Consider the following 20,598-nt stretch of genomic DNA (forward strand, 5'->3'; position numbering starts at 1 on the left):
CAGAAAATATGCTATATTTATATATGCTCTTTTATGGTAGAGTTCTGTCTATAATGTTTTCTAAAATATCCTTTGAATTAATATTTCAATAGTAGTCTCCAGTGCTGCAAATGTAGGCCAGAAGGTTAGATCTGTGCACAGTCTATTTTTTAAGAAGCTTGTAATCTGGAAGAGAAGATAGACAAAAACGTTGTAGCAAAATGCAGTAAGTTTCATAATAGAGATATCCTCATGCTCTTATATGACATGGAAGCAGTGTCACATTCTTAATATGTCATTTTTCTGAAATACTTCAGTATTAATTTCTAACAATGATAATAATTAATTAAGGCATAAATTATTTACGGAGAGATACTAGTTATTCCTAAAATATTTGGAGATTGTTTTATCATGAAGGTATTTCTTAGAATACCTCCAGTAAAGTTCCAAAACGTGTCTTTCAAAGCCTAAATGTGTTTGTACGATCCTGAAAACCTCAAGGAAAAATGTGAATGTTGCCGATTATCCACCATTTAAAGTTTTCTAGGCTTTGGCATTTTTCTGTAAGTATAAATAATTGACTATGAACTATGCAGAGAGTTGTTTTACCTGAATTTCTTTGAGATCCATCAGATGTGGCCATTAAAATGAGCCAATCTCCTCCATTACAACTACTCACTGGGCAGGCTTCTAGTCAAGCATTGGTGGAGATAGCGCAGCTCAATTTAAATGTAAAATTCAAGGTAATGTAACTAAACAAGTTAGTCCTATCCTTTTCCCCTTACTTTCCCTTAGAGAGTTTCTGAAGTTAGGGATTTGTAAAATGAAAGTATTAAACCAAATTTAATAGCAAAATGTCATTGATATCATGAGTGAAACCAAGCCCAGTTTCCATTTACCCCAAAGTATAAATTGCCTATCTGAGAAGCAGTTCAAATTTAAGTCATGTCAGATTGGTGGTCTTTCTGAGTTTCAGTTTGGAACTCTTATTTGAAGTCATTGTTTCATTCAAGAGCATCTCAATATCAATAGCAGGTTTTCTACTTCAGCAAAAGCCTTGATGTACATCAGTGCCATTGGGTCCAGAGGATAGCCTCTTTGTACGTTTTTTTCTCCCAGTCTCACTGCAATGTTAAAGTCACTGATATCACAGAGCACATTTCTAATCCTAACTGTATGCCCTAATTTGGGCAGAAATCCACTCCTCCACTTTTATGCAATGTATTAACAACCAGAAATTTAATTGTATTTGTTGAGACTGTAATATCAACGTGAAGCATTCCTTTTTTGAAGCTCAAATTCTTAACACTTGCTTTCCCCTTTGCAAGAAATACTTACTCCTTTACTCCCTTGTCCCCTTAGGCTACCTACGTCATAGTTCAGTTAAGAAGACATTTCACAAGGGATGCCTTTCCTCATCCTTCCAGGTGAGAAAGGCTCCCTGTTCCATGGCTCACAGTACCCTGTCTATATTTACTACAATTAGTAATTCTTCTTTAGACTGCAGGCTCTAAGAAATATGGACAATGCTTGCTTTTCCACACCTTGTATTACCAGCACCTAATGCAGTGCCTGGGACCTAGTAGAAGTTCTATAAATATGTAATGATTGCTGAATGAATGAATGAATGAATGTGTTAGTAACAAGATAAATGCATAAATCGTATTTGTAAAGCACAATACAAAGTAATTTCATGAATATTCACCCACTTATTTGTACCTTTATACCCTTCTCTTCATTTATATATCTTAGAATTACTTTTATCAGCAGGGATACAGGATTTAATGATGAAATTTTGAGGAAATGTATTAGAAATATTTGTGAGTGAGTAAGCACTATGCCATGGTGAGAGAGAGAAAAAAATAAAAGCTATTGCTATATTCTTGACTCAAGTCATACTCAATATTATTTGTTACATATTATATTACACACACAAATGCATTCTCACTGGCATGGTATCACCTACATTATTATAATTTCCATTTCCTTCCCAATCCCTCTAAAGCCCATACCTGACCCTTAGACTTATTAAATTGCATTGTTTTAAACCACTTCTCCAATTTGTCAAGGTCATATTACGGTCATGTTGAATTTTGATCTTGACAAAGTATTAATCAGTCTTATCAACTAAAGAGAACTGTAAATGACTAAATCCACATGCTTTTCTATCATCCTAGACTTGATGAAAATATTAAATAGCCTCTGGCCCAGGATTGACCTCTACATATAAAACTTCTGTCCACTTTGGTTGAGGAGGAACTATAAATGAGTTTCATTGTTCTACCTACTTTGTTTCCAATAAATAGGTTTCTGGTGCTGATCTATTTTTATAAATTTGTGAATGAATTCCATTTGTAATATTTTTATAATATTAATATTTAATGTCTGATTTCAAGTCGTGGATGAAAAAATGCTAACATCAATGAAAACTACCACTTGCCCAAATAGATTAATAATAGTCAGAACAGGTAAAGTAGATTTAAAACCTACTGTCATGTTTATTTACTTTCCTGAATTGTTCCCACTGTGCCACTTCCTTACTTTCTGAATATGACAGGTTCATGCATGACGTCCTCCTCTAGATGCTGTGCCATTAAGAAATCTCACTGATTATAATAGGTGATCATCTATGATGGATAATAAATATGCTTGTGCATTTTCAATCACAAATCCACGTCTTGCACACTGAAATGATTTTATTTGTTGCTTGATCACGGGGACTTCTTCCTCTGAATAAATAAGACTTGACTTTGCCTCTTTATGCAGTCATCTGTTCACAGTTCTGCCTCTCTCCAGTAGACTGTGTCTCCTTAAAGACAAATGAATATTCATTCATCTTTGATCCCCTTTGCTTAGCATGCATAGTAATTGTTCAACAAATATTTGTTTAATAAGTTAAACACCAATATGCCGTGAAGTAGGAAAATCTGGAGATGTGAGTGGTCAAGATGGGGGGTGTGATTAAAGGACCCCTCTGAATTCTAAGAACAACATACTTAGGAGGGAATGCATGAATAATCAACGGGGCTGACTACTTGACAACTAGTATGTATTCAACTTTCAAATTCTATATTATAAGCATCCCTGAGTGTAATTTGAAATGGATAGACAGGAATTTTTATTTTATTTTTTCTAATGAGGAAGCAGTGTAGGTCTCTATTCTCATGGCCTCTGTTGCTTCCTATGAATATTTCTCCAATATCTTGACATAATCATTTTCAGGAAGCCAAGAGAGTCCAAAAGAAAATGACAAACAACAGAAATTGCTTTCATTTTCTAGTGTTTGGAAAAACATAAAAATAGGTTTAAGTTTTTCAAACATACTTAGATTTCATGAGATTTTACTTGGTTTATAATCAATATGATAAGATGCATATATATGTGTATAGAATCATCATTCATTTTAAATTGGAAATAATGTGTATCCCCATGGCTGATCTGCAAACTGTCCATAATAAGAACCAAGCTTATGTCCTCCTAAGTCTTTTGTAGCCCCATTTTAACACATTTTCTGAAAGTTATTTCACTTCAACCACTCTAGATACTTTCTAAAAAAACAATAGATGACTTTTTAAAATTTTCCTTTCAAAATGAAAATATTAAAATATGCTCTACAAATTGGTGCAATAATGGAAGCTACAACTTACCATGTAAGTTTGTTTGTAATTGAGCAAAATATGTTCCAATAATTTTTGCATTGTATTTGCCTTTCTCTCTGTAATTACTAACCCTTTTTCTTTCACTATGGAATGTGAATTTTGATTTCTCATCTTCAAATTTGCCTTTAAATACATTTCTACCCTTATTTTTCTTCCATGTGGAAGCTAAGTTTTCAAGAGAAAATTTGTTGCCACAAATATTGAATGTCTTCATATTAGGAATAATTCTAATGCAACTACTTTGTACTTGGAAATGTGCCACTGTGTTTAGGAAGGCTAAACACATACTTTTGGGTAAGTTCAAAAAAGATTACTCCAATGATTCAACCAAGTATATTTCAAGCATATTGATAAGAAATTTCAAACTAATTGTGTGTGATAGCCATCAATTAAAGACGTAAAATGAATGCCTGCTATTTTAAAACATAGTTAAGCCAAGGAAAAGCTGTGCATAACTAGCATGTTCTGTAAAGATAATTGGCTCACTAACTAAATTCTAACAGCCCATTCACATTTCTAGATTTTAATTGAAGAATGGATGGAAATAGTAAGGTGAGCTCATTGCCCAATACACATAAGCATGGGACAATTTTAATTTCTGCAGAGATGCCCATATTGTGTGAAATCTTATTAATATTGTGATGGAATACAGTGAATCATGCTGTGAAAGAAGCACACATTTGCTGTACGTGTGTTCACACACACACACACAAACACACAGATACACACACATTTCTTTTCTCTCCTCTCTATTCTCATTTCAGTCCCATTTTTCCTCTTCTTAGATAACTGGTATCATGAATTGAATATAAATACTTTGAATCCATGCTTGAACTTTTTACTATATGCAAATGAATCCATGAAAAACACATGATTGCTTTGAGTTTTAAAAATTTGTAGACATGTCATCATGCCAAATATGTAATCTTAAAAATCATTTATCATGTATATAATTAATTATTTCGAGTGAAGTATTGCATTGCATCTTAAAAATAGTTTATATATGTCTTTTGTAAGCAGCATAAAATGGAATTTTTAAATTTATTTTTATTGTCTCTGTGATCAAATGTATTGTGATTATTGATCTATTTCTCCTTTATTTTTCCATGTTTCATCCCTCCCGGTACTAACTTCGTTTAAACACATTTTCATTCTCTTTTTATGGTCTACCTTTTTATGAATCATATATGAAGTATTCATTATTAGTGTTTTCTGAAAAATTTGACATATATTTCTAACTTGAAAAAGTCTAAAACTAATTATCTCATCTTCCTCCTAAGCAGTTCATGGACCCCTCAAATTTTAAATCTGATCTCCAGTATTTCAGTATATTATCTAGTGTTTTAGTTTTACTTTGTACATACCCCCATTGGCTATTATTTTTTACACTCAACCGTTATTCAGATTCATTCCAACATTACAAATTTCTTTGCTGGTCACTGTTCAGTGCACCTTCCTACTTCTTTTTATTATGCTTATTTTCTTTCTTACTGAAGAACATTCTTTGTACAATGGTCTCCAATCTTGCCTAAAACACATGAGAATTATGTGAGAACTTTTTAAAGCTCCCATTATTGAAACACCGCCTAGATCACTGGTTAAAAAAAAAAAAATCTCCAAGTATTGGCTTCAGGCATCAGAATATTTTTTAATGCCTTCAGACAATTCCAATAGCTGCTGCTACTGCTTTAGTCATTTTGTTGTTGTTGTTGTTACAGTTTGTGGGTGGTAATTCCTCTTTGTCTATGAATGAAAATTTCTTTACTTCTTGTTCTTGAGTAGTTTTTTAAAATGAGGTGTAGAATTTTAATTTGGACAGCTATATGTGCTCAGTACTTTGAAGATATTATTCTATTGTTTTCCAGCATCTACCTGTTTTCTGATAAGACAACAGCATCTACCTGTTTTCTGATAAGACAACAGATATTTAAAGCCAGCCCTCAAAAACAAGGCTTATTATTTCCAGGGCCCCCTTGAATTTCTTGGTTTCAACTCCTCCTCACTATTCTAATGTTGAATTTGTTTTTTCTCCTTAAATCCTGAGACTGGGGATCCCACCCCCATTTTTTGTAAGCTTGTTCATTTTCTTTTTATGTGTTGCTACATGTAAAAGCAACATATAAAAGAAAACACAAGTATAACAAACTGTGTGTTCAGATTGCAAGAAAGGATTCTCAATATCAGTTCAGCCTATCCTATTGACTGAAAGCATTTACCTTGTTTCTTTTACAACTAACTTGAATATTATGAGTCTTACATCTAATATACAGTACTCTTCACCCTTCTTGGAACGTCTATGCTCAATACGGACATTAGTTGATTTGTCACTAATATTGCTTTCCCTACATGTGAGTGCATTCAGAGTTCTATCCTGTCCCATATACATAGCATAATCTTATATTTTGTATCTAACTGGCATCAGTTTTCCTTTTTTTTTTCGATTTACTTTTAAGGTTTACTTTTAGCAGGACTGTACTGAAACACTCTTACACCTTAATAGATCTAATTGTCTGGACTTAAAATCATAGATTTCTCTATCACAGGGGCATTTGTCTGTACAGATACTGATTTCTGTTCTCTGCACATGTTTTCATGTTATATGCCCAGTGTAATATGAAGCGAGTTAATTTATTGTGTTGCATATAGTAAAGAATCCAGCAGAATAATGTTATTTAGGCTTTTTTTTTTCATTATTTCTATGAATAACAACAACATCAACAATAATAGTAATAGAAAAATAATTTCTACCTATAGCAAGTCTCAGTTTTTTCTTAAATGCAGTAGAAGGCCCTTCACACTCTATTTGTCAGCTTGGCTTCAGGTTTTCATATTGTTGGCTAGAAGACAGATAAAGGGGATTATGGACAGAACTGACCTTGGTTTCTGCTAATCTCCAACTTGAATTCTTTCAAGGGTTGCAAAATATGATTCAAGTATTTCACAGGCCTTTATAACCTTTGTCATCTGTCTGGTATATGTGCCATCATGGGTGGATTTGGAACTGACATTTTATATCTCTGATCTCAACTGTATAAATATTTGTTTAGACTGACTATCAACATAGAACACAGACATTCTCTTCTGATGTATGGATGATAGAATAGTCCTTAACTGGGCCCCTAAGGATGGGGCAGGCACAAACTAACAGAGGGCAATGAGGCAAATTTTCAATGAACTCAGATTTTATATTTTCCTTTAGGTAAAAGAGTGGTTGCTTCTATACCAAAAAACTATTTCTTATAATTTGGGTTACATTAAAAATATCTCAGATATACAACCATTTATCTGAATCTATAATAGTGACTTGGTTTTCTCAAATACATTATATATGGAGTCCTTTAGACTGGAATTAAATTAATCATGGTTGTCATTTTTTTTTTCTATAGACTTCCCAGCTATTTTCCCCTAGGAAAACTCTCTTAAATAATCAAGAGAAATATTTTAGGCAACATTATGTAAATCATCACCCTTATTAGATGAATTAATATTCTTGAAGTTATAGCTCATTTCATGGAAATCAGATTAACCTGATGTTATGGGCATTGTCATTTATCAGTAAGTTATTTGTTAATATGCTCAGTATGTGACATAAAATATGTAACTTTAATAAGAGAATGGATCACCTCAAATAATTTAGCAAATCTTGAAAATGATAAGGATTAAAATTGTGGATGTATAAAGGACACAGAAGCTTGGAGAACTTTAAAACCATCTATTTCTCTCCTGTTTCCCTCACACAAGGAAATGAAGGCTGACACTTTAGCATGGTTTGGAAATCCTTCTAAAAATTATCTGACTTTCTCTTAGAATTAACAAGTAATTTAAAGTTTTAAGAACTGCAGAACTGATCACATGAATTACCATAATTTAGTCAAGAATTTTTTTGAATATCCACCTTTTGACAAACATTGAACATATATATATACCAGGTTGTAGAGATGAATAAAATCATCCTTAGTCTCAAATAACTGAAAGAAAAATCCCCCAGTATTAGTGAATACTGAGGAATTAAGGATGATGCTATGAGAAAATTTTTATAATGTGAAATTTATTAAGTTAAATAAAATATTGTGCTTTTGAGATTAGAATGACTTGGTTTTGTTCTAATGATACTGATGATAGACAGTGGTTGTATTTTGCAGAAGTTTTATGGGAGCAAAATAAAAACTTGATAATGTGATATAAATTTGGTCCCCCAAGGCGATTTTTATTGTTATTTCTATTGGTGTTGTTAATGAGAGAAATTTCTGTGAGCTATTAGAAAAAAAATGTGGATATCAATATCTAATCAAAAAGAAGGACAAAATAATGGATAATTAGAGAATATATATAACCAGTAAGTTAAAAATATACTCACATGCTAAGGAAGCACAGTGGTGGAAGTTTTGCTCATCATAAAGCTTTAACAGTGAGTAGAAGGTATCTTGGTGTCTTGGGTGTGGGAAGATATGCTAACAACCAGTGATAGATCCGTTGTAAAATTTGGAACTGTTCCTTTGGTATTAAATTTCACTTAAGACCTGTGCTTCTGGACAGGATGGAGTAACAGGAACTGGATTTACTCTCCTGGCTTAAACTGCTAAAAGTAAAAAAATATATATATATTAAACAATACTTTTAGACATTGAACAACAAACAGCACAAGACAACGGTTGTATAAAGCTGTTAATTATAATGATAACCCATAAAAACCAGTGGCATAATGTTTTGTGTAATACAGTTAAATGTTGGTGTTTGAACAAGTCCCTGGTCACCTGTGAAAAATAAAGGTGGATTCTCTTTTCATATTTATTAACAAAATGAATTTCATAGGGATGCAGTATTTAAATATGTTAAAATACTACAATTACTAGAAGAAAACATTTTTGTTTTATTTAATAAAAGTTAATTTTTAAAATTTTTTATATTTTTATGTGTTGCATTTATTGCTTTAAGATTATACAAATATGTTTTGATATAATTTAATACATGCAGCATCAACTAGAGTATTCAGTACACAGAGTATTCAATGGGTATAGGCTTAGTAGTGGGACCAAATTAGCCCTAGACTAAATTGTTTCACTTGCAGCCTAATAAGGCTTACAAGGAAGCCTCAAAATGATCAAACTATTTCTTAACTACCTCTTTGAGCAAAGTTACAAATATTTACAAAAATACAAATACGCCCTGCAACCAGTAAAGTAAAATTCACAATATCTGACATGCAATCTAGAATTACTAGGGATGCAAAGACGAAGGAAAATATAACCCATAACAAGGAGAAAAATTAATTAATGAAAACAGACTGAAAAAGGGTACAATCAGTAAACAAAGACATTCAAACAGTTATTATAACTAATTTTCATAGGTTCAAAAAGTTTAAAGGAAAGCGTCAACATCTTAAATAGACATACAGAGGATATAAAAATAACCCAAATTGAGTTCCTAGAGATGAAAAATATAGATTCTGAGATGAAAAATAAACTGGATGGGATTAAAAGAGATGAGGCAATGCAGAAGCAAAGATTGACCTCCCTGCAAAAGCAAAATTTTGTTATTATAATCTGTCCCACTGAGTAGTCCAAATATAAAGTCTGAAATGCAAAATGCCAGCTTGGTCATCTTTTTCCATTTCAAGTTTGCTTTACCCTTTCTGGTTTGTGCTTCCAAAAATAATTAAAGTATAAAATTATGAAAATTGTATTCAATGGTATTAAAATTAAGCATCTATCCATTTTATGGATTGCCCTGCATAATGCAAATATCTAAAATCTAAATATTATGTGTATATAAACATATATGTATACGTACATATATGGATATATATCTCGCTAGCAGAATGAAAAGAAAATATGAAAGTACAACACAAGTTGTGGAGGAATATAGTAAAGGAAAGTAAAATGATAGTATTTTTGTTTTTAGATATAGTTGCCCTACGCAGTGGAAAAAGGATATACGGATTAGCATATTTTATTTTCTGAGAAGCATGAATCAATTTAAAAGATGAATTTAAAGAATCATTAATTTAAATACATAATCAGTCTTCAATTTTTTTTGTTACTGACAACATCCCCTTTAAGATTTTCAAAATGCTGAAAGGTGGGATTCCAAGATTTTTAGTTGCTATAGAAGCAATTATTAGCAAATCCTTTCTTCTAATCTCATTACAGAAAATAGTGCCCTTTGTGCCCAGAGAACTCCCATTAGAACAGATAGCTAGTGGGAAGCAGCCACATAGCACAGGGAGATCAGCTGGGTGCTTTGTGACCGCCTAGAGGGGTGGGATAGGGAGGGTGGGAGGGAGGGAGACGCAAGAGGGAAGTGATATGGGAACATGTGTATATGTATAACTGATTCACTTTGTTATAAAGCAGAAACTAACACACCACTGTAAAGCAAGTATACTCCAATAAAGATGTTAAAAAAAAAAAAAAAGGAACTGCATTTCGGAGCAGCTCAGAACATAGGGTGTACCACTCTGGAGCTATCCGACATTTCCTGTGTCTGATTAAATATTGTGTATATATGCTATGTATTTATATCTCCATCTAAATATACGTCTGTATCTCCTAAAATACTCTCTCACATATAATGAAGTCACAGTTTCCAGATAGTTGTTCTGGTAGTCATTAGACAAAATATAGTCTCATTTATTTAAAAAATGTGAAATGAGAGAAATGTATGAAAAACTTGATCCATCTTCTGACTGAATTTGTGGTATTGGTACCTTCAGAAGAGGAAATAATTAATTTATTGTAAATTATTTTATTCCTCATTTATTAGAGAGGAAATTTATAAACTGAAACTGTTAGGGCTTAAAGGGTTTTTTTCCAGAAGATAAGATCTGTGGTTCTCACCTTACACTGAGCAGTATATCACTAGTAAACAATCAGACAAATAGGTACATTATTAAGTTATTTTATTTTCACCTGGCTTTTTAATACTATCATCTGATATACATCATATTAATTGACACTGCAATTTCTTCCTTGATTTGTATATTTTTTTCTACAAACACTTTGCATTCCAACTTCCACGTATCTGATTTACTCATCCCTGTGATGGTCTTCATCTTCAGACATCTTGCTGTCTGGGCTGTTCAACCCTGTGACAGTAAAAGCACACTCACTAGGGACTAGGAGTTTGAGAAGGACTTAGAAAATTGTTTGGAACCTGAAAAAAAGGGCTCCAGAATATGAAAACAAATCTGCAAAATGGAGATCAAAACTTGTGTAATTAATATTTTCAACTAATATTACTACAACAGCAATGTTACTCAGCTTTCATATAGTTATCTCTAAATTATATTGGATATGTGACTTGGGCACATTTTAATGCATTTGATAACATTTAGGGTAAAGCTTCTAAAAGGGCAATTGCCTAGGACTGAGGAAGGTTTAAAAATGGCCCTGCACAGAATGAACTAGAAGTGACTTCAATGGGAGGCTGAGGCAGAGATGCTGGACCCGGAGAGTGACAGAGCAGGCGTACATTGGAGAGAGCTTTCCTATATAGGAGAGCCAAGAATGTGTTACTTATTGAGGGGGGAGCATGAAGGTAGTGGACCCTATAATGAGAATCCTAGGATTGCTCCTAGATTTCTAACTTGGATAAATGACAGGACGGTACTCTTTGGTGAATACTAAAGGAACAGCAACAGCAGCAAAAGTCTAAGAATGGAACTTTAACATATCACAATGCCACCTTTAAAGTAAATTTGGCATTCTTCCCTTTTTGAATGAATGAAAATACATTAATTAAAGACATACACGGGCTTCCCTGGTGGCGCAGTGGTTGACAGTCCGCCTGCCGATGCAAGGGACACGGGTTCGTGCCCCGGTTTGGGAAGATCCCACATGCCGCGGAGCGGCTGGGTCCGTGCGCCATGGCCGCTGAGCCTGCGCATCCGGAGCCTGTGCTTCGCAACGGGAGAGGCCACAGCAGTGAGAAGCCTGCGTACCACAAAACAAAACAAAACAAAAAGACATACACATTCACACACCTGCTAATATCTGCTCTTCTGCAATCGTGTTTTCTGTATAGTGTCTAAATATCTCTTCCAGTTGAAGTAGTGCTTAAACACTTCAATAGGCCTCTTTTCAGCCAAAAAGGAAAACTGTCTATGACTGTTTCAACATATTTTAAATATATGTATAATCATTGCCAACTTGTCTGCTTTGCAGATTCTAGTTTCCTATACAATATTTAATATCTCCCTTTATTGAAAATGTCATTGCTCAGTATTATGATTGTTTTTCATTTTGATTATATGTCTGAATATTAGAATTATTGATTAATCTCTTTATTAATGGAATAATCTCAGCACAATGTTAAATACACTTCTTCTCTACCATTATTATATGTTATTTTAAAGATTTTCCATACAGTTACTTTAAATGGGATTTTCAGATTTTTCAGGCTTTTTGAAGTCAGTAGGATAGGCTCCAGTGAGTAAAAGAAATGCTGAAGAACAACAATATGAATTAAACAAATTTAAGTAGTTAAGAAAGCACTAATCTAGTCATTGAGAAATGTATACTAATATTTACATAGTATGTATATATAAATCAATAGTTTCTAAATGAGATAATCTACTGAACAAAATATCTTAAAATATGAATGAAAAGATGTTGTAAAATCTCTATATGATTAAAGTACAAAAATTTTTATAAGCTTGGAAGATAAATAATAAGTGCATTTTTGTCTGGGAGACAAGTTGTTATCTGGGAAACCTCAAGACATTTTGTAGATTATTGAAATCACTTTACTATCAATCTTGAGCATTTCTCCTATCAACTCTATAATTAGTATTGGAAATTACCATGATGACTCTATTTCACTATCAGGAACATTGAAGAAACTATTTCAAGTGCTAAACATTGGTTTTAACAAATAAAAAACAATTCATCTGAAGAAGATGTTACAATGAGCTGAGGAATTAAAAGATCTCAAAGTAGAGAAATTTCACTGACTGCAGTATAAACAACTTGAGGGTAGAGAGTGTCTGTTTTTCCTGTTTGCCCTCCAAATTTGGGAACAGTTTTATATGCACGGTGCAGGGTAATAAGCAAATGTTTAACAAATGAAAAGTACTGAATTCATTACCTTGTGGTACAAATTAGGATTTCTTTTGTACTGTAACTAGAAGATTTTAACTTCAGCATTATGAATTATTAATGTCTTTATCTGATTCCCAGTTCTGTGTCAACCAAACTTATTTGAGTGATAATTAGAGGACTTCATGTTTATCCTATCTTCTAGGATTTCACTTTTGCATATCTGTTAATTCATAATTTTGACATTTTTATAGCACAACCAAAGACTATAAAAACACATAGAGCAAGCACTTGCCAAAGAACTCTAAATAAAACACATCTCAGATATGAAATTAGATCCATGCTTGGTTCTACTTCTAAGTGCTTCATCTAAAGAGAGACGTGCAACACTGCTGCATGAATTAATCACCTAGGGTGACTTTTAAACCTACCAACAGCTGGCCCCTCTATCATATCTGATTTTATTCAATAGTCTAAGTGATAATAATTTCTGGATCAAGAACTTTATTTTACTGGTTGTAAAGGTGGGCACATGCACACGCACACAATCCCCAGTGCTTTTAAAAATTGTGGGACAGAATTAATCATAACTATTGAGTTGAAATGCCATTTATCAACTTATTAAAGTGCAAGCATGCAGGGAAAATAAGCTAAAGACAAGACTTTCGTTTTTCAATTTATTTTTTAAAAGTCTTGTAGAAATCTTTATGAAATTAACACAAAATGGTGGTACCAAAAATCTTTTTGCTTTGTTTATTCCCTAGTCTGTGGCAATGTAAAGAGTGGAAGTTAACCCGGAATTTAAGTTAAGGAAAGCTATATTGTATTAAGTTTAGCCAAAATTCTCTAACTTGCCATATTTTTTCAAATAAATAAACTTTCTATTCTCTTCCCTCTCTCCTCATCTCCCTTAAGGTACGTCAACTCTAACCCCGCCCCCCCATACACACACCTTGTTGCCTCTGATATTATCTCCTCTACTAGAGGCGCTTTTGTACTTATTGCTACACGATAGTTCAACAATAAAATGTGATAAATGCAGGCAAAGGTGTTTCAAGAAAGAAGGTAAATGTCCTTACACATTTTCAACATAGAAACAAAAAGTTTACAAAACAGCAAAATTAAAAAAAAAATAGTTATAGATAAAGTTTGCAGATAATGTTGTCATCCCTCTTAAAAGAAGAGGGATAAGGCACAGAAGGAATGTAGTGTTGAGGACAATGAAAATCAGCAGTTATTGAAATCTATTTATGCTGCATTCAATGGATTTAGAAGACAGAGGCTTGAGTGTTGTCGTTATTACTTGTTTGCCATTTGATGGTGGGCAAAATATTTAATTTCATTGGGTTTCTCTTTCTATGCCTCTAAAATGTGGATTCCCAGGCTAAGAAAATATTTCAAATCTTTTCTAGGTCTAAAAGTCACAGACCTTAGTGTACCCTTTCTAAAGGCCACATTTTCACAAAAGATAGCATTCTTGTAAAACACCTTCATAGAAAGAAAAAGCTATAGTTAGAAAGCCCACTCAGTGTCCAGGGTTTTCTGAAGTCGTACTGCTGTTTGTAACCAGGTGTAGGCCAGTAGGACAACACATTTGCTTTAATAACTGTCCAGAGTTCTTGGAGTTAAAGATAAGTGTTTCATTATTCTAAGTGTTGACCTAAGAAATTATTGAAAATAAGAATTGTTCTAATTTACTTCTTGAATTGCCCAGTTCTTACATGGCCTGACACGAAAGGCGATTTAAAAGATTGCATTTAAGTTTGGACATATAGCCTTCATCCTGCTGTTTCATCACAGACCTCTTACAAGATAAACACGTGCAACCATTTTGAGTTTCTGAATGGGAGTGCTCCTTATAGTATTTTCCCCTTATAAATTTCTTGCCAACTTACTCCAATTTGAATGCAGGTAGAAATTTATAAATTTCTCCAAGAACTTATTTTTATTTTTATGAATCTTACTGATTTTGTGTTAATACCGAGGACTTTATCAAATTCATAGACATTTGATCGAATAAAAAGCAAAAGCATAATACAGAAAAATCCAAAAACCTCAAATAGAAAATAAGATGCTATGTTGTTAGTAACAGAAATTAGCACAAATAGACTGAAAAACTGACCACCATTGTAAACTGAGCTTTTAACTATGGCAGTCGCCAGGAAAAGGAGGGTTACTCCTCTTCTTTTTGCCTTCTTTTAACAATCTCGAAAATTAAAGAAAGCTTGAAATGACAATAAAAATAATTTATTTCCCAAACCATTTGAGAGTAGTTGCTAACACAATGCAATGTCTCCCCCAAATCCTCTAGTATTTCCTACAAACACATATCCAAATATAATCATGAAAATAAGGAAATTAACACTGACACATGACCACAGAGCTACTAATCCTCAGACCCCTTTCAAGTTTTGTCAATTATCCCCATCATGTCCTTCATAATAAAAGGATCAGCCCAGTGTCACATGTTGCATCTAGTTGTCCTGTCTCTTTAGTTTTTTAATCTGGAAAATTTTCTCAGGCTTCCCTTGAATCTCTAGAAAGTTTTAAAGAATATGGATCAGTTATTTTGTAGGATTTAGCTGTTTGTATTTGTCTCATGATTATTCAGGATATGTGTAGTTGGCAGGAATAACACAGTGGTGAAGCTCTGTTCTTCTCACTGCTTCCTATCAAACAATTTTGGCAAACTTTTAACCTGTAACCTTACTGGAATATCATGTGACTCATTTGATTAAGGTGTATCACCCAGTCTTCTCCATTGTAAAGTTATTTTTTTCTCCTTCATTATTAATAATTTTTGTGGTAAGGCACTTTGTAATTATGTAAATATCCTGTTCCTCATCAAACATAATTTACTCAATTTAATTATTTAAATCAGTATGAACTCATAGACTCCTATTTTATTCAATTGAGTATAATACATTTCTGCCATTATTTATTTTGAGGCTGAGATTGTTCAAGATTTGTCCAGTGGAAACCCCTTCAGTTTGGCTTCTATATCCTTTGATGTTTCCCAATTATTCTGTGATATCTCCCTTCTTTTTTTTTTTTAACATCTTTATTGGAGTATACTTGTTTTACAATGGTGTGTTAGTTTCTGCTTTATAACAAAGTGAATCAGTTATACATGTATCCTCATATCTCTTCCATCTTGCATCGCTCTCCTTCCCACCATCCCAATCCCACCCCTCTAGGTCACAAAGCACCAAACTGATCTCCCTGTGCTATGCGGCTGCTTCCCACTAGCTATCTATTTTACGTTTGCTAGTGTATATATGTCCATGCCACTCTCTCACTTTGTCACAGCTTATCCTTCCCCCTCCCCATATCCTTAAGTCCATTCTCTAGTAGGTCTGTGTCTTTATTCCCGTCTTACCCCTAGGTTCTTCATGACATTTTTTTTTTTTTTAGATTCCATATATATGTGTTAGCATACGGTATTTGTCTTTCTCTTTCTGACTTACTTCACTCTGTATGACAGACTCTAGGTCCATCCACCTCACTACAAATAACTCAATTTCGCTTCTTTTTATGGCTGATCCCTTACTTCTTGAAACAATAATATGTTCTAGGGTCATCTTATATTTTCCCTGTAGCGGTTCTAGAATCAGCCATTTCTCCAAAGACCTTTAGTTCCTTCAGTTGGAGAGCTGTATTTAGAAACCAAGATCTGGACACTAGGTGTATTCATTGCTCTTGGGAAGCAGTGGTCCCAGGTACTCTCAATAGGCAGAGCTAGGGGATTTATGTACATATATACATACACACATATGAAAACACATATTCATAACCATTTACACATATTCACAGACACATTCATAAACATATGCATACATATAGTCTATGTTTTTTCTATAATGTCTCTATATTGAAAATCATGTGTTCACATTAACATCCTCCATTCCCTTTCAACACCCTTTCATTCTAGTTTTTGCCCTTTTCATATTTTAACTCCCTCCACAGATATTAAAATAACACTGATTACCATATTCTTAATATCCTTAATTATTTGATCAATCTTCCTGTATTTAAGTAAATTCTTGTAGCTGCCACTTTCCCATCCACACGTTTTCTCCACCTGGCACGGGTTAGGACAATCTGTGCAGAGTGGTTGCCAAGGCCACTTCCTCATGTGGATGCCCTTTCACACGAATCAGACTTCAGCAGTCAACTCCAGGCTCCCTTATGCAGACATCCTCTCCCCTTTCTCAGACTCTGAGACCCAATGCCAAGTCATGTGGTTCCTTGAATGCCCACCTCCCCCATGCTGACAAAGGGTTATTTTACCTCACTTAATGGACTAATTTGTTCAAGAAGGGAAGGGATCACAACACTATAAAGCAGTTATACTCCAATAAAGATATAAAAAAAAGGGAAGGGACAAGGAAGGGGATGAAGAAAGGGAGGTGGACAGGGATGAACAGGTATCTTTCCTTTCTAAACAATATTTGAAGAGGCCCTTCATTTAGAAGTTGCAAAGACATTATGAAGTAGCAGCTGAAGAACTGACACAATGACATATATTTACACATCTGTATCCCTACATCTATGACACACAATGTACACCTAATTTTATAGCAACCAAAATATAATTTAACAAAACTTATGATGCTTAGCCATACACTTTAATACTCAGCAACTTAAAAAAATGTGCAGTGCCATTTGGCTGTTAACTATCATCCATTTATATGAATGGATGTGTAAAACTCCTAGCCAAGAGTGCTTGGGATAGCGTCTCTACTGATCCTTACTGGATCCTCTTCTTCTTTTGTCACTCTTTTCAGTCATTTGTTGATTCTCAATTGTATCTCATTGGTGACTTGCATGACCATTGGTAATCATATCTGGGCAAATACCCCAGCTTGGTGTCTCTCAAAGGGCTGACTGAAAACCACCTGCAACAGAATCAACTGTAGTACTAGATAAAATTCAGGTCCACAGGCCCTGTTCTGATTTCCTGCTCAGAAGCTCTTTAGAGAGTAATGAGTATTTGGAAAATACCTTAGCTAATTCTCACACATTAACACTGAAACCATGGTGGAGTTTGCATGTCTACAATTCCTCAAAGTTCACGGTTTAAAACACATAGGTCTCACCAACTACAGTTCTTTTATTTTAGCTTCATCAATTCACATTTGTTATTTAACCAACTTGGAAATTGCCAGATGTGTGAATAGCCGCCAAAGTAAAATGTATCTATCTTTTGCAAAAATGTCTTCTACCAAATGTCTCTACAAAATGAAATGTAAATACCTTCTAAAATCTTGCTTGGAGGAATCTTACAGATTTTTTAAATCTTCCAGGTTTTAGGGAATAGCAAGTGCAAAGGCCCTGATGTTGGGAAAGCCACTGCAGAAAGAAAATCTGGATGTGTGTGTGAGAGAATAGTAGTAGTAAACGAGCTTGGAGAGTAGGGCAGAAGAAATACTGAATAAAGCATGTGGGACAGGTAAAAAGTTTAATTTTTATTCTAAAGTGATGGGAACAGGTTTTGGGAAATAATGTGATATGATTCATGTTTTTTTTTGTGATTATTCTGGCTATTGTATTGGTTATAGACTATAAGGATTGGGGCAAGAGGGGAGGAAGCAAGGAGGTTGTGGAAGAGGCTGCCTATTGCATTAGATGAGGCAAGCAATGATGGCTTGGAGTAAGTAAAGACGGCAAGAGTAAGGTGAGAGGTAGGTGGATTCAGGATGTATTTTCAAGTTAGACTGGCAAGAATTTCTGATGGACTGGACACAGGAATTGTGGGAAAGTGAGAGTTCAAGGATGAATCTAACATTTTTGGCCTGTGCAACTGGATGAGTTATGGAGCCAGGAAAAACGGGAGTGCAATGGATGGATCAAAGCAAAATATTTAGTTTTATTTGCTAAGTTTGAAATGTCTATTATGCATAGATTGGAGATATTTAGTGGGAAATTGGAATTAGGAGTCTGGAGGTTAGGTGAGTGCTTAGGGCTAGAAGTACGAATTGGGGAATCATAAGTCATCTTCCCATTCAAGTAATGGGACTAGATTAAAACTCATGAGTAGTTAAGGTAGATGGAGAGTGAAGGGGGCCAGGAATGAGCCTTAGGGCATTCTAAAAGACATTGAGGGATGGGAGGCATCACCAAGGGAGACTGCCAAGGAATGGTGAGTGAGGAGGGGAGAAATCTAGGAGAGGATGGTGTCCTGGTAGCCAGTGAAACAAAATATCCATTCTGAAAATGATGAGGTTCATTTCCCAAAGTTTCTTGAATTGATGATCATTTGAAACTTGGTATTTTAAAAAGAGCTTTAGCAAACAGAAAAGAGAATAATTTTCTATCATGAGTGATTGATTGCAGTAGCATGGGGAATGGAAAAGTTGTGAAAAGGGAATCAAGAATCTATGTAAAAGACAATTTTAAACAAAAGTATTCATTTAAAAAACAAGTACACAATATTTAGACATTATATTTTGTCTTTGTGTCAACAGCAGCTACAGCATGCTGTAAGTGAAAGATGAAGGATTACAGTTTAATATCAAATCAGGGAAAAAGGTGAAATAGTTGAATTCTTTGTAGATTTTTAATAGATTTCAAACCTCTATTGGTTTTGAATAATGCCATATTTCAAACATACTTTTCTAAATAATCATAACAATTTTAGAATCAGAATAAACCTTATATAACCTTATATAAAACTTATTTAAATGCACATATAGTTCATTTTTACGGGTAAAACTAGGACTCTGGTCTTCTGATTACCAGTACTATTTCTTATTGCAACACACTGTTTAAATGTATAGATGATTGAAAAAAAGAGCATACCAGTGATCTCTTAAATGTTTTACAAAATATTAAGTAATTACAATTAGGGGAAATAAAGCTCATGAGGATTAAATTACAGGAAGAGTTTATAAGAGGGCAAACAAGTAGGAGATGTTTTTCCACACAGATAAATATGAGGTTTTAGTAGAAAATGACCAAAACTGCATTTATAAGGTCATGATACTAGCTAAATGAAATAAAGACAACCATCATGTAAATAACATATAATTTTGAAGGTGAATTTTGAATATGGAGACTGGTACAGATTAACATCTGATTATAATAAAAATCAGACAGGCAGGGTAAAAAGGTCTTCTTCATCCAATCACAGCTTATCAGGAATAAGGGAACCTCTTGATACTTTGGTATGTGCCATTTTAGGACAATGAACTTGGTACAAAGTGAACACCTGATACAAGAAATAGTTTAGAAACATAAATATGATTCAAGAAATTCATGGATGGTGAAAGCTATGTTGCATTATTTCAAAAAGTTTTAGACAAGAAATATGCTGTCATTGGAATTGGTGTTTCTCAATAAGTAATGCATCGTTTCTGCCTGTCCACTTTCGAGATTTGTTTTGTCTCTACTTTTCAGAAGTTTCGTTGTAACGCGTCTTGGCAAGGATATCTTTGCGTTTTTCCTCTTTGGGTTTGTTCAGATTCTTGAATTTGTGTTTATGTCTTCTAAAAAATTGGGAACTTTTTAGCCATGATTTCTTTGAATACTTTGTCAGTCCTACTTGCCCTCTGTTTTCATTCTGGAACTTTGATGATATGAATGTTAGTGCTTTTGTTACTGTTTACAGGTTCTTGAGATCCTGTTCTTTCTCCCATCTTTACCCCTCAGTCTATTTTTCTCTGTACATTTGGTACATTCTATTGATCTCTTCTAAGTTCATGATTCTATGCTTTGTAATCTCCAGTCTACTCTTGAGCAAAGTTTTGTTTTTTTTTTTTTGAGCAAAGTTTTTTGATTGTTGTATTTTTTAGTTCTACTGTTCTCATTTGTTTTTATTGTTATAGCTTCTAGTTCTTTGTTTACATTTTCTATTTTTCCCATTTCTGTCAAGGAACACATAATTGCTAATTGAAGCATTTATGTGACAGCTTATTTAAAATCCT

The 20,598-nt window shown here is 33.8% G+C and overlaps 1 long non-coding RNA gene across 2 annotated transcripts in view; it reads right to left on the reverse strand.

Moving 5' to 3' along the window:
- Window positions 1-1,855: 1,855 nt before the first annotated feature.
- The window catches only part of LOC308610390, a 174,203-nt gene continuing 155,460 nt past the window's right edge, over window positions 1,856-20,598 (reverse strand). The window contains exons 4-5 of one of the 2 annotated variants that reach the window (XR_014014530.1): window positions 7,996-8,214; window positions 1,856-2,788 (exon numbers count right to left, since the gene is read on the reverse strand). This is a non-coding gene — a long non-coding RNA (uncharacterized lncRNA). Of the gene's footprint in view, window positions 2,789-7,995; window positions 8,218-20,598 lie in introns of both variants that reach the window. The other variant, XR_014014531.1, reaches the window with a different exon arrangement.

This window comes from Mesoplodon bidens (genome assembly GCF_964165515.1).
Source record: "Mesoplodon bidens genome assembly, contig: HAP1_SCAFFOLD_352, whole genome shotgun sequence".
NCBI lineage: Eukaryota > Metazoa > Chordata > Mammalia > Artiodactyla > Ziphiidae > Mesoplodon > Mesoplodon bidens.